The 27,336-nt window shown below is 34.3% G+C and overlaps 1 protein-coding gene across 2 annotated transcripts in view; it reads left to right on the forward strand.

Annotated features, from left to right (window-relative positions):
* The window catches only part of LOC126751022 (ATP-binding cassette sub-family C member 4), a 53,013-nt gene that overhangs the window by 4,768 nt on the left and 20,909 nt on the right, over positions 1 to 27,336 (forward strand). The window contains exon 1 of one of the 2 annotated variants that reach the window (XM_050460917.1): positions 4,396 to 5,071. The exons of the other annotated variant lie outside the window; for it this stretch is intronic. The gene's annotated coding sequence lies outside the window, so the exon portion shown is untranslated. Of the gene's footprint in view, positions 1 to 4,395; positions 5,072 to 27,336 lie in introns of those variants that run through there. 2 annotated transcript variants of the gene reach the window in all.

A 27,336-nucleotide genomic window follows, 5' to 3' on the forward strand; every position in this document is an offset into this window, starting at 1 on the left:
TTTTTGTGCGCAAGAATGTCAAAATTTGAGTTGCTCGAACGTTTGACATTTGCAAAAAAAAATTCCCAAAAAGTTGATGGTATTTGGAGAGAGCATTATTGACTCTCTATCGGTACTTACTTTAATCTTCAGCTGTCTGGCAGCCGAATCAAATTAATACTTACTAAAAGGAAGCTGTGCCCAGATTATTAGTCCTCTTTAAGGTCGACTTTCCTTTTAAAAACAATTAGACCATTGTGACCTCTGCGGCTTTTATACACTTAAAATAAGATGGTGTAATTTTAGGAGTATCTTGAAAATATTGTATAGAATTGTGGGTTTCAACGGGAGTAATATGGGAAAACTGTGTTCTAAGTGAGACAAATTTAACTTCGTAATATTTACCTAGGAAAACATTTTATAACGGTCAGATGTCGTCTGGTAACCGCTCCTCTTTGGAGACGCAGGGTTCCGTCCTCATTGGTGCCTCAATCCGAACATGCACGATTAGCATTAATTGAAGCCCTGTCCATATTTATATTTTTCCAGTTAAAATTCCAAAATAACAAAACGCTTTCATGTTCAACTTCCTTGGTCTTAATAAATCCAACCATAATCTTGCAGCGCATTAATGTGAAAAAACGTTTATGAACATATGTATGTATAGTATACATATATATAATAAAGTTAACGATTTTTCAAAATTTTCACTTTCCTGTAATTTTCTCTCTCTGTTCCCAAAAGTACATGTGTATACTTACATATGTACATTGTACATGAATGTGTCTGTTTTTTTCATGGCGTCAAATGGCCTACACAGCTGACTGTGATTCCCAGACTGCACTTTTTCCAATAAAGGCGAAGCAACAGGTTTCACCGGTATCTAACATTACAACATGCGCACAACCATAAATACACCTCAACACTTCCATATTTAAGTTTTTGTGAGACTTACTTAGAGCGTATTTAGCTCTCAGCGTGAATAAGTTAATGCGCCAAGTTCAAGGTCATGTGGCGGGTCATGAAGGGGGAAGGTCAGTATGCCGGTAAAGCGGGAAAAGGTCAATACTGTTATATTTTTCTCAGGTAACGTGGAAAATAACAGTATTTCATAATTTTTAATGATGGAAATGTAATTGTTAATACATATAGTATATTATATTTGTGGAACGTATTTGAACTTGAAACTTTCAAGTACAAAAATCAACTGATGACTATAACTTGTTCATGTGGGGAAAAAATGTGAATTACTCGGCAATACGAGTATAACTGCTGAAGTGCAATAAAATTTAGAAAGTAATTTTTTAAACTTTTAATCACCAAACACCCGTACGCTTAGGCTGGATCAAATGATAGTTGTGAAGTGCGAGCTACATATGATTAGAAGTTTTGGACCCATAGGTATTGCTTTATTTTGCAAGATAATCTATTCTAATCGACGTGACTTAGTTCATCTTTATAAAGATCCTTGCCAATATTGAGACAATTTATAAAAAACTATTTCATTACGGTTTATAGATATTTTTCCTAGAAAATCAGTTTTAGTATGATGGTCCGGGCTCACTGGCCTTAACGTACCCCTGTTTTGCTGTTTGGATTTACATATGTCGGAAAAAATACGATACCCATCTCTAAGTGCCTTTACATCATCCTTGGTGGTTGTGTCAAAAACATTACCTTAGAAAAAAAAAACAGCAGTTGTGATTCTACCCTCAAATTGATTTACTGTATCATTGGAGGCTTCTCAACACCCACACAAATGATTCAACCTATTTTAGCGGGCTGTAAGCACGTTTAAAACATCTTTTTTAGCATAGCTCAGATAACTTTACGATGCAAATCTCAGCTCACTCTAATTGCCGACTCAACACGGTATTTATACCAAATTAATGCCGATCTTTCAGTTTTTACAATTAGCGACAAGTATTCGATTCCACCCGAATTTAACCTTACCTGGCTGTATATATACATATATATTTACATATATGCCATAAATTTTTAAAAGTAATGCTCTTTAAATACATACTTACACTAAATGACACATTTAACCAATTTCTTTCGTCATTCATCGTTAAGGTCATTGGCTTGTTGTTCAAAAATGCCTAGTAATGGTAGTTGCCAATTCTTGATCAAAGAAAGTAAAATACAACAAATTAATTAAGTTTTTTTCCACCGGCAAAATGTAAATTTTCTCTCCGTACTCTTGAGCTTTTATATCTAGGAGCTTTTGCATTGATTCCGGCCTTTTCGTAGTTATGCTCTAGTTAATCGTCTTTTTCTTTGACGTTGGTAATGTTGACAATAATGTTAGGGGTATTTTTTAAACAAATCGCGTAGAAAATCGGGAAGCGATAAGTCCTTTGAAGGGTTGTCTTTTCCTGTTTGATAGAAGCTCATTTATCAAGTCGGAGTATTCTCTGAGTTTATTTTGAACTAACTTGATTTGTTTATCACAAAATTTCAACTTTACACGGATCTCTTCCTTGATGATTACGTGATATAAGGAAGATCCCTTTGCCCAAACTTTACGATATTATTTTTATATAAATATGTTGAAGATTATTATGATTCATATTTTCTATTTCAGGATCCATATGTTTTTCTTGGTAAAACTGTTACGATCTTTCAAATCTTTATGTATAAGATTTTGTAGTTAATTAGATATTAATAATACGTTAGTGGAGGGTTAAATTTCTCATTAAGGATCTGAATCTAAATGAAATTTAGGTCTAGATAGAAATGGGTAAATTTTGTGCGCCTTTCATTTTGTTTTTATTTAGCCAACTTGATAGTTCAATGTGTTATTCTTAGGGCCGTTTTCTCATTGTCTGATTAACTTAACCAAAACAGCCGTCTATCAGTTAAGTTTTGGTTAAAAATAGGTTCTTTACCGAAAGTAAAGAAGAAGAAATAGAACGTAGTTACAAAAAATGTTTAAAAGCCGTTTTCTCATTGTCTTTCAGTTAAATTCTTATTAACTTAAGCAGGACTCCTTTCGGGAAATAACCCTTTTTTAACCAGAACTTAACTGACAGACGGCCCTTAAGCACTTTTTGTAACTACGTTCTACTTCTTCTTCTTGCTGACTAGCTATATCCTTTCAGTGCTGCCAAAATAAGTAAAAATTGTATTAAGTGTTGCCATGAGATTAGATCTCTGTACAGAACCCTATAATCCACATAAGTCTCAGCTGACTTCTATTCGCCAAGTAGTTAACAAACATTTTAGTAATTTTTTTTTTGTTTTCATAAACAATATGCTAAGATTACAAACAAAAAAATTGTTTTTATAAATGACAACTGTTTCTTTATTTATTTTCAAAACTTGAAATAAATATAGTTGTTCATAGAAAACTCGCGAAAAACCGTTAACGAAAATGTTTTCTGTCGCATAAAGATGAATTCCCCTGTCAAAGAAAGTGGTACTACAACACAATTACGCATGCGTCAATGGCCATGTTAGTGCAGGGTTGCAACATAAGCACTGACGAGATGTTTGTTTGTTCGATTAACTACTCGCTAATACTTGGCGAATCGAAGACAGCTATGCGCAGGTATACGAATTCAACTCGATAACTTTGTTAAGGGTTGATTTTTTTTTTACAAGAGAGCAGCACTTAAAGTTAGCGAGCAGAGCTATAGGGAATCGAAGACGTAAACTATAAATAACATTATACTCAATATTTTGTAATATGGTATTGGATATTTTTCAAACCAAAGCCCCATTTCGCATGAAATGCTCCACATGTTGCTTCTCTGACACCGACTATCAAATGCTCAAAGTTTAGAGTGAGCGTGCGCTATGCTCCAAAAAATATTTCAGAGCTTTCGCTCTTTAGCTCATTAGTTCAGGCTCGTACTAGCCACATACTATGTATAGAATGGCTATAATATAATGGTATAAATATTGCAAGTGCACGTTGCGGAAGATACATACATGCATACACATGCTCTCGTATGACTTAGTACGTCATTTCACGTTCTATGCGAGCATAGAAGTACTCGTAAACCACATTGAAGAAAATGGCAGTGGTCGGCCAAAATCATGCTCAAATGTTTCTCATAATTTTAGTTCTATTCAGGCTGCCTGCGCGGTCGGTCAACGGGAACTTAGTTCAGGTGTAGCTGACGGTTGTTAAGCGCTGAATTTTTGTGGTGTTTGTCTGTACAGTCAATACCCAAACCTTACTTTGACATTCAACAAATTTCTTTATTTTGTACATTGTTCATGACAGCTGTTTTCTCGCATGAAATTTAACAAATCAAAAAAGAAATTTCATTTTCAAATGCTTAAAGTTCATTTAGGTGAGCGTTATGGTTTGTACGCTCTATATACGCTATCCTTCACAAAATAGTTAATGCCATATTCGGAGAACAATTCATGTAATAACTATTCCAGTTTTCAACATTGTGCGTCGGTTTTTAGGTGCTTCGCGAAATTCATTTAGGGAGCGGCGGTGTGACGTGCTTATCTACATACATATGTATGTACATATGTAATTTGCAAAGAATATTCTTTGTTCGTGCCGTATATGGTTTTAAATTTGTTGCAATAAAAGTATAACACAGAATAAATATACAAATAAACAGCAGTGAAGTTAGCAAGTGGTGAGCAAAAATGAATATGTGAAATTTAACCAAATACAAATTAGTTGTGGAGACTTGTATGCATGTGAAGTGTTTTATAATTTTTACTTAAATATTTACTTAATTGTACTTATTGCCTTGAGTGAAACACACTACTTTTGTCCATTGTTGTTATTTAAAATAATTTTGCGCAAATCACGGCGTTGTCAATGTGCTCTGTCATCGTGTTACACAACATTTGACTTTTGCTCGAAGAACATTTGGTGTTTGACAGTTTGATTCACAGCAAAGGAAGGCAAAAATTGAAGCCAGATTTGTTGGCAATTGTTTTGTGTTTAATCGAATATTTTGCTAGTAGAATTGGTGTGCTAATTTTGACCAAATACAACAAGTGTTGTGAATCGTTTCGTTTTTTTGCGAAACTCGGTGTACAATCTTCAGTTCAGTCAATAGTTACCTTCGCGCTGCAGACGTGCTTATCACCGTTTTCATTCGTTATTTTAGTGGTAAGTAGACGCACAGCTGTTTTATCCTTACCTACTCACTTACGTATAGGTTATGCTTGTTGCTGGCACTAGCCGCGCTCGTTTGTTTACATGTCGCCGGCTATCAGTGTTTCTTTCCGTCTAATGGAATTTCAAACGTGAAATTGTTCTTGTATTTCTTTTAATAGCAATTTTTCAATTCGCGATTATATTTTAAATTGTTACTAAGTGTTTTACGGCGCACGAATATTTGGAATAATAAATTTCTTTTTATGAAATTGAATCAGTTATACAAGGCTGTGTCGATAATTGCGTAGAATAATGTACGCGTGAATTTTTTTTGTAATGCGCGCATAATCAAAAACAAATAGGGAAGAATTTAGTATACCATACCAGGATTTCGGAAATAAAATGGGTATGGTCGGATAGAAGAGATTCTCCAGATCGCGAATATATGTATATGGTTATAGCCGCAGGAAGCTTATAGTTTTCGAGTTATTCGCGTTTTAAGTTGAAAATTTGCAATATTTTAATTACATATTTTCGATATATAAAATTAATTTTGCACTTATATTTTTCACTTTTATGTACGCTAACACATCACTTATTCATTTGCACACATTTATTTTATATAATATAGTGCAAAAATAGCTTTTAATAAACATTTAAATTATTGTTGAATTTGATTATTTAAGAATAACAAATGAATTACAAACTGTCATATAATCAGTGTTACTATGGTAAAATATTTTACAAACTAAAATAAAAAAAAAATATAAAGAAATATTATACCCTAAATACAGGAAACATAATCGTTGATAAACATTAAAAAAAATATAAAAAAATTTAAGTGGCTGCCAATGTAAAAATGAGTTCTACGGGAGAAAAAAAATGTATATACCCGGTGTCGGACCGACCAGGGTTATTTTTTTTGAAGCGCGGCCGAAGGCCGCCCACGCAAAAAGGAGTTCAACGCTAAAAAAATTTGATACACCCCGGTGTTGGACCGACTAGGGTAATTTTTTTTTTTATATATTCGTGATCTGGAGAATCTACTCTATCCGACCATACCCATTTTATTCCCGAAATCCTGGGATGGTATACTAAAGCCGATCCAACAAATATGTGTGTAGAAAATAATGGGTTGTCAAAAAAGTCTTGCGGTATTTTTATTGAATTTTTTTTTTTTTTATTGAAATTGAAATGAATTTTTGATGACTCATGCCCAGCTTTTTCGACCAATTTAGCGATTTTATCGCAATTTTCGACGACAGGCCTTCCGGAGCGTGGCGCATCTTCGACCACCTCTACACCAGAACGAAAACGTTGAAACCATCGTTGTGTGGTGGAAATGGAAACTGTATCGGGTCCATAAACTGCACACATTTTATTGGCGGCTTGAGATGCATTTTTGCCTTTATCGTAGTAGTACTGTAAAATATGCCGTATTTCCTCTTTATTTTGCTCCATGTTTGCGACGCTATAACTCACGAACGACTTAAAAGAAACGACAATCAATCAAACACGTGTTAGCGCGTGAAATGAGCTTTACAAAAAGGTATAGCATGACCCGATGCGACGAATAAAACTAGAACTACGCGCTTTCAGCGCCAACTAGCGAAAATACCGCAAGACTTTTTTGACAACCTATTATATTCAAGGTGAAGGGTGTCCCAAAAATAACGCAAGATTTGCCGCCATTTACGTATGTAGTAAAGTGCTGATAACCCTAAAAAAGAGAAACAAATCTACAGCGGACAATTTAAGCTTGGTAGAAATGGAGCGTTACACGATACAACAACGTGTCTTCATTATTGAAGAATATTTCAAGAATAATGAAAACTTGGCAGCTACAGTTCGAAAATTTCATACAAAATATGGTCGGCATGGTGTTCTAACTTCATCAACTGTGACGATTAACAGAAATGTCAGTTTTAGACCTAACTGATCTTTCAAAATAGTTTTTACCGTTAACGTGACGCTTTTTTCAAAAAAAAAAAAAAAAATAGTGATTTTAGAATAAACTTCACTTTTCTTAGGCCTAACTGATCTTTCAAAATGGTTTTTACTGATTCTTCCGATATTCCAACGATGCTAGTAAGATCTCTGACTGTTAATCGTCGATTCTCAAGCACCAATTCCTTTATTTTATTGGCGTGTTGATCATCAGTTGATGTTGATGGCCGTCCTGGACTCTACCCTCTTTGAATAATTTTAACCAATCAAAAACACTTGCCACGACAAACAATTATCACCGAAGGCCTTTTTCTATATTCTGAACGTTTCGGCACCAAAAATTTGATTCTGCGAACAAAATTTAATGGAACTTCTTTATTGAATAATTTCACACATCGTAGAAATCGCCGATTGCACTTTGAGTACTTCATAGAGACAAGCGTATACTAAACATGAATGATTTAGGGGTTCACATAGTCTCATAAAGTTATAAGTTATAACGATCCATACACATAGCGTTTAGAGTTGTATTTGCGTAAACTTATTTTATTATGCAATCCGACAAAAAAAATTTTAAACTAGTATAAAAATTTATGATTTTATGATTTTACGATGCTTTATGACACGTTGTGAGTAACCCGATTACTTTGGTGTGACACTTCGCAGAGATATCACTGACAGGTAACCTAGAAAAAAATGTTTCGAAGAGTGGGTTTTCGCGCGAAATTTATATTAAAAAGTCTTACTATTTTTTGCTCACAGTAGTATAATTTCTTTACCATGGTATGAATTTCGTATGATAAAGCTTTTTAAGACACCTAAAAATTTTGCACTCACCATAAATTTTTTTTATTATGCGCAAATAGTGAAAAAGTATTTAATATTAGCACAAAACATCTATGCATTATCTAACAAAAAATAAAAATTCTTATGCGAAAATGTCTGGCAATGATTAGATATTCTGGCATCCACTGACGTGCTGTGCATGACACTTTTTTGCATGTACTAAGTATGTGGAAGATAATGTTTAAAAAATATTTACTGCAACGGAGATTAACTTAGTTATTTTGTGCTGATGCCACAGTAAGCTTCACAGATCGTGATGACCGTTTGAGAAGTTCCGGCATCACTGTCCCGTGCTCATTGCTGCTGCCATGAAACTCGAAACATAACCTAACATTGCATATTATGGTGTTCCAAGATTGACTATCAAAAAGCAATAAATTCTTCATTTCGAAGTTACTGTTTAGGCAATCACTTATATGGAAACACGCTTGGATATAGTGAAGTTTTAAAAACATAACAAACAATTCCAATCGTTGAAAAGCTTGATCGTAATTAACTTTGAGCTTTCGGCTTATAGAAGAGAGCAAATGTCTGAACTGAACTCAGACTCAGATATTGTCGAAGCAATTTTTGCTTGCTGGGTTGAAATACTCTATGCTAACAGTACATTTCTTACTTAGGTAAATACATACATATACGTAGGTTGCTATATATATTTCTGGCCTAATAATGTAAATAGGCATATTTATCAACGAAAATGTTTTTTTTGTCGATTGCTGTTTTGTTTCGGGCTCATACGCATAGATCCATGATTCGTCACCTGTGACGATCTTATAAACGTCTTTTGAAGCACCGCGCTCGTATTTTTTCAGCATTTCTTTACACCAATCCACACGAGCCTTTTTTTGAGCGATTGTCAAATTGTGCGTGATCCAACGAGAACAAACCTTTTTAACGGCCAGGTGTTCATGCAATATCGAATGTATGCTGGTGGGAGAAATGCATAGGCATGCCTCTATCTGAAGGTATGTTACATGACGGTCTTGCATTATCAGTTCACGTACGGCATCGATGTTTTCTGGCACAACGGCTGTTTTTGGACGACCTTCACGGAATTCGTCTTTCAGCGAGCGTCGGCCACGATTGAATTCGTTGTACCAGTTTTTCACAGTGCTATAGGATGGTGCTTCATAGCCATACAAAGATTTTAGTTCATCGATGCGCTCTTGTCGTGATAATCCACGTCGAAAGTTGTGAAAAATGATCGCACGAAAATGTTCACGAGTTAATTCCATTTTTTGGCCGAGATGAATTTTTTAATTCCCTGTAAATAAAACAATTCACAATTAAATGACAAAACGTTCTGAGTGATGTTATGCCAAAAAATGTCAAACTTTCCAATGGAAATGTCAGATTGCACCTGGCAACACTTAGTGTTGCCCTAGGCCAGAATATATATAGCAGCCCTCGTAATACATACATACATAATATATTTCGGGTTTCCAAATTTAAGTTGCCATAGCGCCTTGGAAGTTCGCCACTCGTCATTAAACACATCATATGGTCATTGAACCGGTTTACAAAAGCTTGTAACTATTGCACAACAAGCCGGCACAAAAACCGTTAGAATAAAAAAGTAGGTTAACAAGCCGAAAGAATGTACCACTTAAAAAATAGAGTTTGCTTACTTTAACTAAAAATACTTATAATAATATTTTAATTGTATTTGCAAACACAACTCTTAAGAGCAAGCTTAGCGTTCGTTATCTCTGAATGTGCTCATTTTACGCCCATTCGCGTTTATTTATTTTATTTATTTCAGCGTGCAGAAATAATTGATAAGATAGATTTTTATGGAATGCAATATTTCTATGCACTAGTTAGTGACATCAAGCATACAGCGTATGGAAACTTCAAAGGGAAACCCATTTCCTTACTTCTGATTCCACCATACTAGACAGTTAGGCCTCTATAAAGTCTCCTCTGCATCTTGTTATTGAGTTTTATAGTACTAAGTATATACATACATACATAAGTATGTTTATGAATATGGCACTGTATAATACAGATTTTGGTATTGGTATTATTTATTATTTGCTGATAAGTTCTCAAATATAATAAAATTTCTCCTACATACATACATACTACATATCGTACATATTTAAAAAGGGGGCTTCGAAAGGCGCGTGGTAACTGTGCATGTTCAAACACGTTTTTCACATTAAACTCACTAGCCCCGTGAGTCACATCTGTATGTGAAAAAAAGCATAAGAATTTAAAATGACATTTGATTTAACATAAGTTAGACAGCAATTTTACCTAATCAATTGTACAATTTTTTATGAAGTATAATACTTTCGGTTTTGTCCCCCTATATTTTTTTTCAAATGCTCTAGTTTTGGCAGTTTTTTTTTTTATATAGAGTTTAAGTGTAGAATATATGCTCGAGAAATTAGTTTTGCAGGATCCGTTACCTATTTTTCACGTTGTGTCTTCATCAAACAATGTGCTTTACGAAAAACTAAGGCAGAAAATCGTGACTGGTATCAGACTCCAAGTATTCACTTATCCGAAGAATGTCGCTGTAGACTATCAAACCAAATTGGTACAAAACAAGAAAAAATGCTCCATTCCTCAGAGGAACATTTGTAATACCATCTTTCGACCGACACTTAATCACGAGATTTAGGCTGTTGAGTAGATTATTTCACTAACCTGCTAGATTTATCAAGATTTCGTCATATAAAATGAAATTTGTTTTTCTCGTCATCGAGAAGCTTTGAAGCTGATCTGCTCGAAATCTCTGTTTCAGCTTCATCTGCTTGTCAGTAAGTAAATATATTACACTATCACATTGTCACGGCTGATTTCGACACTACAAAAAAAAAAAAATATAAAAAAAATGGAAAGCAATGTTTCTAAATTCACCTGTCAATCGACTTCCCAAATCAAAAATTGTGTTCCTTACATCCGTTAAATGGAAATCGTTTAAAATAAGCCGACTTTTAAAACAAAATACGACATTACAATGTTTTCTTTTAATAAATATTAAACAATGCGAATGTTTTAATGTAAAGAACACCGGTTTTATAAATCTCCAACGGCAGTGAGAACAGTCTAGATTAGTGAATAGATTATATGTAATTTAATAACTTCAAATTTTTGATCGGAACATGGTATAATAGCAAAATAGGGTATACAAATATATTTTTCTTGATTTTGGTTAGTTAGCTTGTGTGGCAGCTATATGCTATAGTTGTTTGATCTGAACCACATATTCATCATTATCTATGTGAAATATCGAGAAGATAACTTATCAAATAAAATATTTTTCCTTACAAGAACTATATTTTCTCAGATCTGTCCCTTTATATGACTATCATATAAATGGTCCGATATCAGCAATTCAATCAAGCAGCTTCAAATGGAAAAAAGCACGTGCGCAAAATTTCAGATCGGTATCTGAAAAAACTGAGAATAAATACAGCGGATAGCTGGAAATGCCTTATCAGCTGAGCTCACACAATGATAATTTTTATACGTATGTATGTATGTTATATACCCCGTTTAGGGTATAATGAATACTCCGCAATTGCAATTTTTATTTCATTTACTCAGCCATTTGCCCCTATTTAAGACCCTTTACTTCTCTATTCATTTATGATTATATAAATATGTATTTATATACATACATACATATATAAAACATTAGTAAATTGTAGATTATTAAAATGATATTTGCATTGTAAATACATTAAACTTATTAAATTATAAGTATGTATATAATACATACATATATATATGTACATATATAATTATTAACATGCGAAAAGCACATAAAAAGTTTATATAAACTGACAAGCACGTGATTGGCAATTAAAATGAAGTGAAACAATGTTTGACCGGAACAAATTTTTCCAACCGAAACAGAAATAAATCTAAATCGATTGTCATGTACATATACATATATAGTATATATGGATGCATACATATATTCATACATACATACAAATATAGTTATGATTAATCTTAATGTGTGTCCAAAATTATACGGACCATGAAACAGCTAACCAAAGAGTGTTGTACTAAAATGTAAATGAAACTGGCAGCGCACTAAGCAGTTAGCCCTTTGTGTTACCGTAAAAATAGCAGGGTTCCATTAGAAATAATAGAGACCGAAGAACAGAAAAATACGGGAGATTACAAGGTTACCGATTTCCGATGAAATTATATAATAAAACTAAAAAATATAGCGCTTTTGGCGAAGGGGAAATGATTTCTTCGTGAAAGCAATGCAAAGTTGTATAATACAGGTTACCAAAAGGACCGTTATTCAACATATTTGCGAGATATAATGCCTCGCAAATAATTTAGAGTAAAATATGTACGGTTCCGGAGAGAAAATCGATTTGGAAGAGCGATACTTTTAGCGTAATAATAAAGGGAGAACCATTTTGAGGTTCACTACTTTTTTTAAGAAAAAACGCAGACACTTCAAATTTAGTAGGAATCAATTATTATTCAAAAGAAGATTTTTTGGAATTAATTTTTTTGAAGATTATCTCTTTCAAATGTTGGCCGTGGCTATGTCTCAGTTGGTCCATCCGTTGAGTCCAATTTTTATGACTCATTCGAGCATTTCGACTGGTAACAAACGAATGACACGCGTGATGGTTTGCTGCAGGGCCTGAATCTAAGCGGAACATAGACTTTAGACTTTACATATCCCCAAAGGAAAAAGTCTAACGGTTTGATATCATATGATCATGTTGGCCAATAGACCGGCCCAAAACGTGAAATTATCTACGCCGAATCTTTCTATGATGAAATGCCAAACAATACTGAACAAAAATCATATGACAGCTTGACACGACTCACGCGTGATCTGCCAAAAAAAGGCTGTTGAAAAAAGTACCTTTACTTGGATCACGACACACAACAAATTTACAAATTGCGCGGAATAATAATCTAATTATTACTACGTTTTGCACTCATTTCATAAAGTTAATAATTTTCCGCTTATCAGTCTAAATGTGCTATATTAGCCACTCAGTAAATCGTATTAATGCAAACCTAATGCAAAAAAAAATAATAATAATAACGACTACACTAGTTAACAGTCATTTTGCGACTGTGAGGCGGTCTCTTGATAATTTCATCAGATATTCCGTTTAATTGCCATTGTGAAATATTTAATATATTGATGGTGTCAGCTATCTCTACTAACTTCCTAATGTCGTCATCAAAATCATTTTGTGAAATTCTTAGTTGTTGTCGTAACGAAACTTACCAAACCCCTTACGAATAGTTTCTTAACCTACCGCAGCGCCCCAATAACACTCAAATCACTTAATCTTTCTGGAGATATGCAATATTTTGGCATCGGTTACTATGAAATACATAATCCCATTAACTATCAATTCGGTACCATTCATTGAAATCACTTCAGGAATGTTTTCTGTCGCCACAACAATAACAACCACATCCATAAATCCAGTGTAATGATAGAGTATGCTTGTATGAAAAGTTGTAATCTGTCATTGTGTTACACAACTTTTGAGAATTGCTTGAAAGAAATGTGGTGTTTGATAGGTTGCTTGAAGCGAAAGAAGCTAATAATTGCAATTGACATTGTTGGCAATTATTTCTTTTTTTTTCAATAGAAAATTATTCTAATAACAACATGTGTTCGCTAATTTTGACCGAATATAACAAGTGTTGTGGAACAGCTGTTTTATGCCTACAGACACAGCTGTCTGGCACAGTATATCGTTGTTTACCCAGCAGCTATCAGTCTTTCGTTCCACCTAATGGAATTTCAAACGTCAAATCGTTGTTGTATTCCTTTTAATTGCATTTCAACTCATAAAATTTACCTGTCTAAATGCGTCTTTTCACCTTATTGTAAGCTCTATTATATAGCACAAGAAATTTGAAGTTGTCTTCTTACTTTTTGAAATCACTCCATAGATACTGGTATATAATGTAAACTGATAATCAAAGCAATATAAATTAGCACAACGCTTATTTTGCAGGCTTTATTATACCCTGAACATGGGATATTAAGTTTGTCACCTAGAAGGAAGCGTCGGAGACCCTATAAAGTATATATATAAATGATCAGTATGTTGAGCTGAGTCGATTTAGCCATGTCCGTTTTTCTGTCTGTCCGTCCGTCTGTCCGTCTGTCTGTATATGTACGAACTAGTCCCTCAGTTTTTAAGATATCATTTTGAAATTATGCAAACGTCATTTTCTCTTCAAGAAGCTGCTCATTTGTCGGAACTGCCGATATCAGACCATTATAGCATATAGCTGCCATGCAAACTGAACGATCGAAATCAAGTTCTTGTAGGAAAATTTTCACATTTGACGTGGTATCTTCACGAAATTCCACACGTATTACTGCTTAAGGTAATAATATAATCTCCGAAAAAATTGTTCAGATCGGTTAACTATAGCATATAGCTTCCATACAAACTGAACACATAGTTACTAAAAGAAATGCACCTGTGAAGGGTATATTAGGTTTGGTGCAGCCGTAGTTAACGTTTTTTCTTGTCGATGTTATCCACTAAAAATAACAAAAAAAAAAAATAAACGTTAAGGGTATAAAAAAAACGGTCGATAAGAGATGAAATAGAATGCTCATGCAACATGCACAAAATAAACAAAGATATGTCTGGCAATGATTAGATATTCTGGCATGCAATGTCATGCTGTGCCAATCATTTTTATACTCTCGCAACAAAGTTGCTAAGGAGAGTATTATAGTTTTGTTCACATAACGGTTGTTTGTAAGTCCTAAAACTAAAAGAGTCAGATATAGGGTTATATATACCAAAGTGATCAGGGTGACGAGTAGAGTTGAAATCCGGATGTCTGTCTGTCCGTCCGTCCGTCTGTCCGTCCGTCCGTGCAAGCTGTAACTTGAGTAAAAATTGAGATATCTTGATGAAACTTGGTACACGTATTTCTTGGCTCCATAAGAAGGTTAAGTTCGAAGATGGGCAGAATCGGCCAACTGCCACGCCCACACAATGGCGGAAACCGAAAACCTATAAAGTGTCATAACTAAGCCATAAATAAACATATTAAAGTGAAATTTGGCACAAAGGATCGCATTAGGGAGGGGCATATTTGGACGTAGTTTTTTTGGAAAAGTGGGCGTGGCCCCGCCCCCTACTAAGTTTTTTGTACATATCTCAGAAACTACTATAGCTATGTCAACCATACTCTACAGAGTCGTTTTCTTCAGGCATCTCTATATACAGTTCAAAATGGAAGAAATCGGATAATAACCACGCCCACCTCCCATACAAAGGGGTTGTTGAAAATCACTAAAAGGACTTAACCGACTAACAAAAAACGTCAGAAACACTAAATTTTACGGAAGAAATGGCAGAAGAAAGCTGCACCCAGGCTTTTTTTAAAAATTGAAAATGGGCGTGGCCTCGCCCACTTATGGACCAAAAACCATATCTCAGGAACTACTAGACCGATTTCAATGAAATTTGGTATATAATATTTTCTTAACACCCTGATGACATGTACGAAATATGGGTGAAATCGGTTGAATTCCATCTGATGCCTTTTCTGTATAATACGAGTATATATGTACATTAGGAATCAATGATGATAGCGGAATAAAACTTTACAAAAATACGGTATTTGAAAAATATATAAATGACGTATAATTAAATCTCGATTATCACTTTATCATGCAGTATAAAATGTTCGGTGACACCCGAACTTAGCCCAATCTTACTTGTTTAATTATCTACTTACTAGGCTAATGTCATCCTAATTTGCGTATTTATCAACATACTTATGTGTGAATAGGGTGTTTCATACAATGTGACAAAAAAAAATAACCAGAAATTGTAATTAAATTCCCGAGTATTGATATTTCAAAAAAAGTTGGTAGCACTGTAATTAATTGCTATGGAAAATATGAGCACGATCTATCACAAAGAATTTGCCTTAAGATTTGTATATCTAACCAAATTTCATATGCGGAATCGTTGCGAATGTTGAAAAAGGCTTACGATGATTCTGTTTTATCAAAAACACAAGCCTACGAGTGGTACAAAGCCTTCAAAGACGGTCGAGAGATCGTTAAAGACATGCCTCGTTCTGGACGACCTACAACCTCTTCAACTGATGAAATGAAAGTGAAGGATGTGGTGCTTGAAAATCGTCAGGCAGTGTTCGAGAGATGACAAGAGAGCTGGACATCTCTCGCGAGTACATTCGAATGATTTTTGTGGACATTTTGGGTATGAAAATTCTTGCTCGACTGATTTCGTTTTTATACTCTCGCAACAATGTTGCTAAGGAGAGTATTATAGTTTTGTTCACATAACGGTTGTTTGTCCTAAAACTAAAAACGCAAATGATCAGGGTTGCGAAATCGATGTCTGTCTGTCCGTCCGTCCGTCTGTCCGTCCGTCCGTCCGTCAAGCTGATAAACAATCATTTTTTTTCCTTGGTTCCATAAGAAGTTTAAGTTCGAAGATGGGCAAAATCGGCCCACAGCCACGCCCACAAAATGACGGAAACCGAAAACCTATAAGTGTCATAACTAAGCCATAATTAAAGATATTAAAGTGAAGAACTCATTTATCAGTTGATCTTTGGAAAAGTGGGCGTGGCCCCGCCCCCTACTAAGTTTTTTGTACATATCTCGGAACTACTGTAGCTATGTCAAAAATTCTATATTGTCGTTTCCTTCAAATATACAGTCAAAAATGGAAGAAATACGCCCACCTCCCATACAAAGGTTATGTTGAAAATCACTAAAAGTGCGTCAACCGACTAACAAAAAACACTAAATTTTACGGAAGAAATTGCAGAAGGAAGCTGCACCCAGGCTTTTTTTAAAAATTGAAAATGGGTGTGGCCTCGCCCACTTATGGACCAAAAACCATATCTCAGGAACTAGTAGACCGATTTCAATGAAATTCGGTATATAATATTTTCTTAACACCCTGATGACATGTACGAAATATGGGTGAAATCGGTTCACAACAACGCCTTCTTCCAATATAACGCTATTTTGAATTCCATCTGATGCCTTTTCTGTATAATACGAGTATATACTTTAGGAACCAATGATGATAGCGGAATAAAACTTTACAAAAATATTTGGTATTTGAAAAATATGTAAATGCGAGAGTATAAAATGTTCGGTGACACCCGAACTTAGCCCTTCCTTACTTGTTTTTCTTTTTGCTTGAGAATCCGATCCCATATTCACGGAGAGCTGTATAACTGCCGATGAGACTGAGTATATGACCCAAACTGAAATACTCCGAAGAACTCATTTTCAGTTGATCGAAGATATAAAACAAAATTCGCTGAAAATTCGTTTATAAAAGATTTCCAAACTCACCACTTCATCATCAGCTTTTCTTCAAAACTCTTTTCTTTTATCAGTTACAGCATTTGTGGACCTACAAATATTCCCTCTTTAATTTTTGCCTCGCAGAAGCTATAATACCCCTCACAAATACTTAAGATGCCTTACAAGAACGTACGTTAGTCAGTTTGTATGGCAGCTATATGCTATAGCCACTCGGTCCGTACAATTTCTTCCGAGATTCATTCTGCAAAGTGCTGAATTTTTTTTTGATAACTTTTCTACTCGTTTGCAGTATCTAACAGGTTGTTTAATAAGTTTTGTCGTTTGATAAGAAAAACGCAATTCTATGATTCAAAATACACTTTATTATTCAGTATAATCTCCTTGAACATTAATACACTTGCTCCAACGATCCTCCAATCTGTGGATCCCATCCCTGAAGTGAGAATCCGGAAGTTCTGCAAAATACGCTTCAACAGCCATTATGACCTCTTCATTTGATGAAAAACGTTTGCCACGCATACAATTTTTTGAGTTCTGGAAACAAATGAAAGTCGCTGGGGGCGAAATCTGGTGAATACGGTGGATGCTCCAACAATTCGAACTTTACTCTCTTTTTTTTCTTTTTTTTACGAATTTTTTCATGGATCAAGTCTCATCCATAGCGATGAATTGATGCACAAAATCCACTTTATCCTTTTTAAAACGCTCCAAATGTTGCTGAGAATGTCGCATTCAAACGTGTTGTTGTTCCATTGTAAACGAATGCGGCATCCATTGTGCATACAGCTTTCTAAACCCAAAATTTCACTTCGAATATTGCTCACACTGCCTAAGGAGATGTGTAGCGCCTCTACAAAATTTCTCTCAGTCAATCGACGATCTTCCAAAACCATATGCTGTATTTTCGGCTATGATTTCTGGTGTGGATGCGCTTTTCGGACGTCCTTCACGTGGATCGTCTTCTAGGCTTGTATGACCACGTTTAAACTCAGTAACCCATCTTTCTACTGCTCTAATTGTAGGTGAACAATCATTATACACTTTTAACATTCGTTCGTGAATTTCTTTTGGTGCTGCACCTACCAAAAAAAGATTTTATCACTGCACGATATACAATTTTTCCATTTGAAAAAAAAAAAAAATACTGTGACACGGCGACACTAAATGGCTTGTAAACAAAGAATGAATTTGACAGATTGAAATGAAACTTCACATACGTTCATATGAAGAGTGTACCAAGAAAACAAAAAAAAATGGATACATTTGGTAAATTTCGGTAAACGCCCTCTCTTATCGAACGACAAATTATTGAACAATCTGGTATATTACAACTTGGCATTACGCACTTAATTTTTTGAAAATCAGCCATTTACCTGCTATTTGTGATAATAATAGTAATTTAAATAGAGTAATTTTAAAAGCTAGGCTTTATCTCTACCATACTTCTATCACTCTTGAAGTCATTCCTTTTTACAACTCACTAGCCAATATCAAATTTCAATTCCTAGAAAATGCATATTTAATCTTCAAGTCTTCAATTATAGGATTATTTATAATTCAGTTAAATTTCGATTTCAATAAACAATAAACACACATCACATACCATACTTATTGTAAATAAAATTATTAATATTGTATATTTTTAAATTGGAGTATATGCACACATTTATGTACATATATGGTTTATGGAATATACATATGTGAGCCTACAATTAATTATGTAAACAAAAAGCGATAGCATTTTGAGCTTTATTAACAAATAAATGAGTGCAATTACTGGAATGCGAAATGATGACTTCAATAGAGAGGCGCATATAATGAAGAATTATTTCTATTTCATGTACATACTTATGTATGTATATATGTATATTCAATTGAAAAGTTCCTGGCCTACATACATATTCACTAAACAGTCTCTAGCGTTAGTCTCAAAATATTGAGACCTGGTAGTTAGCAGGTCACAAAACTAAAAAGAACTCTTGTCTGCCATTTTGAATATACTGAATAGAGATCATCATAATCATAAATATTAATCGATTGCCGTTTTTTTTATATTTTCTAAGCAACTTAAGCAGGAAAAGGTCAAAAATAAATCAATTTTACATAAATTTCGTAAATATTATGAAACAAAGTCAACATATATTTTTATTTTCATTGATAATTATGTTTTTCGACTATGTTATAGAAAATTTAATATTTGTTATCGACATATTTATTTTCATTCAAGTGTAAAAACATCTCTGAATAATGAAATGTAATAGATTTTGTGACTGTCACTTACAGAATAGCAATATCATCTCAAGTCTCAAAAATTGTCTCTAACTTAAAATCTCAAATTTAGAGACTTGAGACTGTCTCAAGTTACAGAATCGCACGGTTAATCTTATAAAGTTCTAATTTAGAACGATCTGAAAACATAGCGTTCAGAGTTGTATTTGCATAAACTTATTTTATTATGCAATCCAACCACAAATTTTTTAAACTAGTATAAAAATTTATGATTTTATGATTTTACGATGCTTTATGACACGTTGTGAGTAGTGATAATAACGACCAACTGCAATACAAATTTTCGATATCAGATATGGAAAGTACGAAAAATGTGGACGCCTAATTTATAGATTGCTTGGTGAAATAGAACTTTCTTTTGCTTCAAATGCGGCCGTTCTTCGACCGTTCCAATAGCTCTAAGTAGTAGTCGATGGTCTTTCCTTTTTTAAGGTGGTCAATAAAAGTTATTGCATGCACATCCTGATTTCCACACTAGCGGGTTTATCGTGTGCAGTCCAATCGGATAAAGGTCGATTGAACTTCGGAATGAAAATGATGGAGTCCAGTTTCTTTCATTATCACATATCAATGCAAATATTGGGATTTGTAACATTTGAAGGTCTTCAAATATTGCTCCGAATCATCAACTCGTCGTTGTTTTTAGTCAAAAGTGAGCTCGTGCGGCACCCACTTTGCACAGAGCTTTCTGATACCCAAATATTCATGAATAGTATGATGTACACATTCAGCTGATGTCTTTAGACACCCGGTCATCCAAAATTATTTTGTGAACTTTTTTGAAGTTTTCGTCTTTAACAACCTCTTTTGGGCGTTCACCGCGTTCACCGTCTTCGGTACTCATTACATCAAGTCTCAACTTAGCATACAAATCTTTAATGGTTGATTTTTCTGGGGCAGTATCTGGAAACTCGTCATCCAGCCAAGTTTCAGTTTCAACTGTATTTTTCCCCTTCAAAAAGCAATATTTTATCAACACATGGAATTTCTTTTTGCCCATTTTTTGCACAATAACAAAAGTTACTCCCTCAAAATTATATAATTCACAAACTAATGATCCGAAATCAGTTTATACTCGTGCTTTCTGAATGTTAGGGCTAACTAAAAAATGCATGAATTTAATTATAGTAGCGCTATTTATGTGTCAGGCCGGAGACTTTTTCATTGACCTTTTATATACAAGGTCTGTCGCAGGACTGTTAAAAAAACAACAAAAAATTAATATTTTTAATTGTTTAATTAATATAGCATTATTTGTATCTACGTATGTATAACATAGCAACACAACACACACGAAGTAATTTTTTGTTTGGTTGGATTTAATACATAATCGTATATACTTAGGTTGCCCTTTGGAAATGATACGAAAGTTCGTCATTCAACGTTAAGCAAATCCCTTGGTCAATAAAACGGTTTACAGAAGTATGCAATTCTCTAGAATCAAAAACTTACACTTGAAATAGAGAGTTTACTTACCTTAACTCATAATCACACTTTAATTATATTTGCATATTCAACTAATCGTTCGTTATCTCTGATAAAATATGCTCATTTTACGCCCTTTCGCGTTTATTTACAAATAGTTTTGCGTACAGATATAAGAGAGTACTTAATGAAATGCAATTTTTTATGCACTGGTTAGTGACGCCAAGATTACTACTTATGGGAACTTCAAACGAAATTATTATTTCCTTACACTATGATCCGACCGACGCTTAATCACGTCACATTTTGAGGTAAAGTCTTAATTTGTGACTAGTTACTATTCACTAAACAGTCTCTAGCGTTAGTCTCAAAATATTGCCTCAAATTTGAGACCTGATGGTTTTGAATGTACTGAATAGAGATCATCATAAATATTAATCGATTGCCGTTTTTTTATATTTTGTAAGCAACTCAAACACGAAAAGGTTAAAAATAAATCAATCTTACATAAATTTAGTAAATATTATAAAACGAAGTCAACATATATTTTTATTTTTATGGATAATACCTATGTTTTTTGACTATGTTATAGAAAATTTAATATTTGTTATCGACATATTTATTTTCATTCAAGTGTAAAAAACATCTCTGAATAATGAAATGTAATAGATTTTGTGACTGTCACATACAGAATAGCAAAATCGCCTCAAGTCTCAAAAATTGTCTCTAACTTAAAATCTCAAATTTAGAGACTTGAGACTATATCACAGTACAGAATCGCACGGTTAGGCTATCAATAGATTGTTTCACTAATCTACTAGATATATTTTCACTAATCTACTAGATTTAGTAAGATTCGGCATACAAAAATGAGGAGATTCGAAGCTAATCTACTCGTAATCTCCCTATGCGACTCTGATTTAGCGGCATTTGTTTATCAGTAAGGAATTCTATTACATTATCACAGCTGTTTGAGACAATACGAACAGAAAAAAGTGTAAACAAACAAAAAAATCAAAAGAGCAATGAATTGAAAGCAATGCATTCGAACCTGGCAACCGACTTCCTAAATCAAAAAGTGCATCTATTATTGCCACTAAATGAAAAATATTTAAAACAAGACGACTTTTATAATAAAATACGACATTGAAATGTTTTTTTTTTAATAAATATTAAACGATGTGAATTTTAATCGCAAAAACAGCTGTTTTATGAATTTCCAACTGCAGTGAGGACAGTGTAGATTAATGCAAGGATTAAATGTAATCTAATCACTTAAAATTTTTGGTCGAAACATGGTATTACTTTAGTATCTCGCGCACCCTTAACACTTTCACCGCTATACGCTCCATCTCGACATCTAGTCACGTTTATGAATATGATATAACATCTCATACCTGGAATCATCAAAGTATATGGAAACAAGCAACCAAGCGAAAAGGAAGGGCAAAATTCGGGTGCAACTGAACATTTATACTCTTGCAATTTGCAAAAATCATAGGTCATGTTTTCGCTTAATTTTATCTCTCATTTTCATTGAGATAACTTACATATTGGCCGATATATGCGATATGTAGTCAGCCCGAAATTCGAAAATATTTATATTAGGTATATGGTTATTCAGAGAAGTATTGAGCCGAATCAAAACATTTTTGATACAGAGAGATATTATTATCAGGAAAATATTCACTCTGAATTTCAATTAAAATCCCATACATTGAAAGATATTTTCGGTCAAAAGTTAACAATAGATACTGGGGTCCACATATTCAGCACCTATAGCCTTGAACAGTTTGGATTGAATTTGGGAAATTTTTGGTCATAAGATGTCATACCTTAAACAAATTACTAATGTAAAATTTAAATTAAAATTAAAATAAATTAAGTAATTTAGTCGAAATCGCTCGGTCGAGTCCAAGATATGTGATTTCACCAAAAAGTGGACGTCCAATTTTCACACCGGCTCCCATAAAGTTCTCTTATATCATCTCGGAACTATAATCTCTAGAGTATTTAGCGTTATGTGTGGAGTGGGCACGGTTATCATCCGATTTCACCCATTTTTACACTGTCGATGTAGTATAGTAAGAGTTGCTCTAAGCGAATTTTCTTTTAATGGCGTTTTGTGGGCGTGGTGGTAGTCCGATTATTCCCATCTACGAACTCATAATTTTTTTTTTTGCCAAGAAATATTGTGTGTACCTAGTTTCATCTTCGTAAATTTTACTCAAGTTACAGCTTGCACGGAAGGACAGACGGGGACAAACAGATAGTCACCCGGATTTCAACTCCTCTCCTCATCCTGATCATTTATATATGTATATATGGTATATAACCCCATATCTATCTCGCCGTTAGGTGAACAAAACTATTATACTCTGATACATATTTTTGCCGATTTCTTTATTAAATATTTTATTTAAAATATTTAGTAATTCATATTATGTAAAACTTGCCATGAAAATATAGGGTGCCAACATAATTTTGCTTTTGTAAAATTCTTATTGTTAGTATCCATTGCATGGGGATCGTTATAGGTGGAAATGAATCTGGATTTATGGTGTAATTCGTTAAATAATACAATTTGTTCTGAAGAAAACAAAAAAGGATAAATAAATTTAAGAATACAAATTTTCGAGCAATTTGATAACACTTCACTTCACTTACCGCATAAAGTGGGCAGCGCAATGGCAAATTTGATATTCGTCTCATCTCTTTAAAAAATACTCCAAGCATGCTGTTTGCAATTGTGCCTAGTTTCCCAAGCTGGCAACCATTTACAGGTACTTTCATTAAGTTTAAGCGACTGTCATCGCCACGTAATAAATCTATTGAGGAATGTAATGCGTAGCTCGTTACATTTTCCTTCACTTTAAATTCAATACAAATTTTCACTTTACGTTTTTATACTCTCGCAACAATGTTGCTAAGGAGAGTATTATAGTTTTGTTCACATAACGGTTGTTTGTAAGTCCTAAAACTAAAAGAGTCAGATATAGGGTTATATATACCAAAGTGATCAGGGTGAGGAGTAGAGTTGAAATACGGATGTCTGTCTGTCCGTCCGTCTGTCTGTCCGTCCGTTGAGTAAAAATTGAGATATCATGATGAAACTTGGTACGCGTATTTCTTGGCTCCATAAGAAGGTTAAGTTCGAAGATGGGAAAAATCGGCCAACTGCCACGCCCACAAAATGGCGGAAACCGAAAACCTATAAAGTGTCATAACTAAACCATAAATAAAGATATTAAAGTGAAATTTGGCACAAAGGATCGCATTAGGGAGGGGCATATTTGGACGCAATTGTTTTGGAAAAGTGGGCGTGGCCCCGCCCCCTACTAAGTTTTTTGTACATGTCTCGGAAACTACTATAGCTATGTCAACCAAACTCTACAGAATCGCTTTCTTCAGGCATTTCCATACACAGTTCAAAAATGGAAGAAATCGGATAATAACACGCCCACCTCCCATACAAAGGTTATGTTGAAAATCACTAAAAGTGCGTTAACCGACTAACAAAAAACGTCAGAAACACTAAATTTTACGGAAGAAATGGCAGAAGGAAGCTGCACCCAGAATTTTTTTAAAAATTGAAAATGGGCGTGGCCTCGCCCACTTATGGACCAAAAACCATATCTCAGGAACTACTAGACCGATTTCAATGAAATTCGATATATAATATTTTCTTAACACCCTGATGACATGTACGAAATATGGGTGAAATCGGTTCACAACTACGCCTTCTTCCAATATAACGCTATTTTGAATTACATCTGATGCCTTTCTGTATAATACGAGTATATACATTAGGAACCAATGATGATAGCGGAATGAAACTTTACAAAAATACGGTATTTTAAAAATATGTATATGACGTATAATGAAATCTCGTTTATCACCTTATCATGCGAGAATATAAAATGTTCGGTGACACCCGAACTTAGCCCTTCCTTACTTGTTCATTATAAAATTTGTATTTAAATTCACTAAAGATATCCTTTTCACCGTAAGTTAAATTCATATAGGACAAGCTAAAGGCTAAGTTACGCTGAAAGAAAAAGCATACATATGTACATATATGAATTTCGTTAAACTAAATTTTATTTAATATTATTTTATTTCATTTCATTTATTTTTTTGTTTCAAATATAATAAATATTAAAACACTTGTAATTACCGCTGCTTTAGAGGCATTCGAGTTTGCAGACAGCTTCAAAAGCAGGATTACAAGAAACACTTTAGTCAAAATGTTAGACATACTTACTTAGTTGCGATTAACGTTTCTGAAAACTGTGCGTTCGCAATGGACTCGTGATGAATTGCGCATAACAATTCTTCTTCCATACTTTTTTATACACAAATGATTAGCTTAAATTTTAAATATAAAACCAATAGTATTGGTACTCCGATCTGTTATCAAAACTATCAAAATTAAAATGGCTTTAAATATACATTAGTGTAAAAAATTAAATGAAGCATTATAGCTTCATCTAAATAAAAAAGTGCAATTCTAAAATATGTACCATACGTAGGTTGCTATATATATTTCTGGCCTAATAATGTAAATAAGCATATTTATCAACGAAAATGTTTTTTATTTTTTTTTTTTTTTATTTTTTTTTTGTCGATTGCTGTTTTGTTTCGGGCTCATACGCATAGATCCATGATTCCTGTGACCATCTTATAAACGTCTTTTGAAGCACCGCGATCGTATTTTTTCAGCATTTCTTTACACCAATCCACACGAGCCTTTTTTTGAGCGATTGTCAAATTGTGCGTGATCCAACGAGAACAAACCTTTTTACGGCCAGGTGTTCATGCAATATCGAATGTATGCGGGTGGGAGAAATGCATAGGCATACCTCTATCTGAAGGTATGTTACATGACGGTCTTGCATTATCAGTTCACGTACGGCAACGATGTTTTCTGGCACAACGGCTGTTTCACGGAATTCGTCTTTGAGCGAGCGTCGGCCACGATTGAATTCGTTGTACCAGTTTTTCACAGTGCTATAGGATGGTGCTTCATAGCCATACCAAGATTTTAGTTCATCGATGCACTCTTGTCGTGATAATCCACGTCGAAAGTTGTGAAAAATGATCGCACGAAAATGTTCACGAGTTAATTCCATTTTTTGGCCGAGATGAATTTTTTAATTCCCTTGAAATAAAACAATTCACGTTTAAATGGCAAAACGTTCTGAGTGATGTTATGCTAAAAAATGTCAAACTTTCCAATGGAAATGTCAGAATATATATAGCAGCCCTAGCAGGGTAATACATTTCGAGGTGCTCTACTTCTTTAAAGAAAAAACACAGAGACTTCAAATTTAATGCGGAATGTTTATTATCAATCGAAGAAACATTCTTTGACATTTATTTTTTGAAGATTATCTCTTTTAAATGTTGGCTGCAGCTACGTCTCAGATAGTCCATCTGTTAAGTCCAATATTCGATGACTCGTTCGAGCATTTCAACTGGTTACAAACGAATGACATGCATGATGTTTTGCTCCAAGGCGTCAATCGAAGCGGGATTGTCCACATAAACTTTAGACTTTACATATCCCCACAAGAAAAAAAACTAACGATGTGATATCACACGATCATGGTAGCCAATCGACCGGCCGAAAACGTGAAATTATCTGCTCATTTAATTGTTCTCTCAATAAATCCATTTATTTATGCGATATGTGAGAAGTGGCGCCGTCTTGTTGAAACTGAGTGTCGCCGAAATCGCGAACTTAAATTTCAGGCATCAAATAGTCGGTTATCATGGCGCGATAACATTGGCGGTTACGTTCTCATCGACATAATTTTTTAAGATTGATTCCATTGATTCCACCGGTCCACAAACCACACCAAACTGTTGTTTTTTTTTTCTGGATAAAATGGCAGCCCTTAAATCCCTTCAGATTGCACTTCGTCCCAAATGTGGCAATTTTGCTTGTTTAGATGCCCATTGAGCCAGAAATCGGCCTCATCGCTGAACAAAATTTGATTCGAAAACGTCGGATTTTCTTGGAACTTTTCAAGAGCCCATAGAGTGAAGAGCGGCTTCAGTTTTTACGCTTTCCATTTAAGAACTCTACGTAAAAAGCGCCAAGTCGTTCCATGCGTGAGTCCGAGTTGCTGCAAACGGCACCAAATTGACTCTTCACGGTCTTCGTATACACTCTCAGCTGCTGGATGAATGTTAGGTCTCAAGATGGGTGATAGTGTTGTGAACAATACGCTCAGTAAGTAGGTAATAAAGTTCAATGATTTATAAACCTTGTTCATTCGCAATCTTTCCATGATGAAATGCCGAATAATACCGAACAAAAATAACATGACAGCTTGACATGACTCACGCGTGATCTGTCAAAAAAGGTAACTGAAAAAAGGAACACTACTCGGATCACCCGTTACTACCCCGGCTTTAATCTTTGCAAGTTGCAAAAGTATATAATGTTCTGTTATAT

This window comes from Bactrocera neohumeralis, chromosome 2 (genome assembly GCF_024586455.1).
Source record: "Bactrocera neohumeralis isolate Rockhampton chromosome 2, APGP_CSIRO_Bneo_wtdbg2-racon-allhic-juicebox.fasta_v2, whole genome shotgun sequence".
Classification (NCBI taxonomy): Eukaryota; Metazoa; Arthropoda; class Insecta; order Diptera; family Tephritidae; genus Bactrocera; species Bactrocera neohumeralis.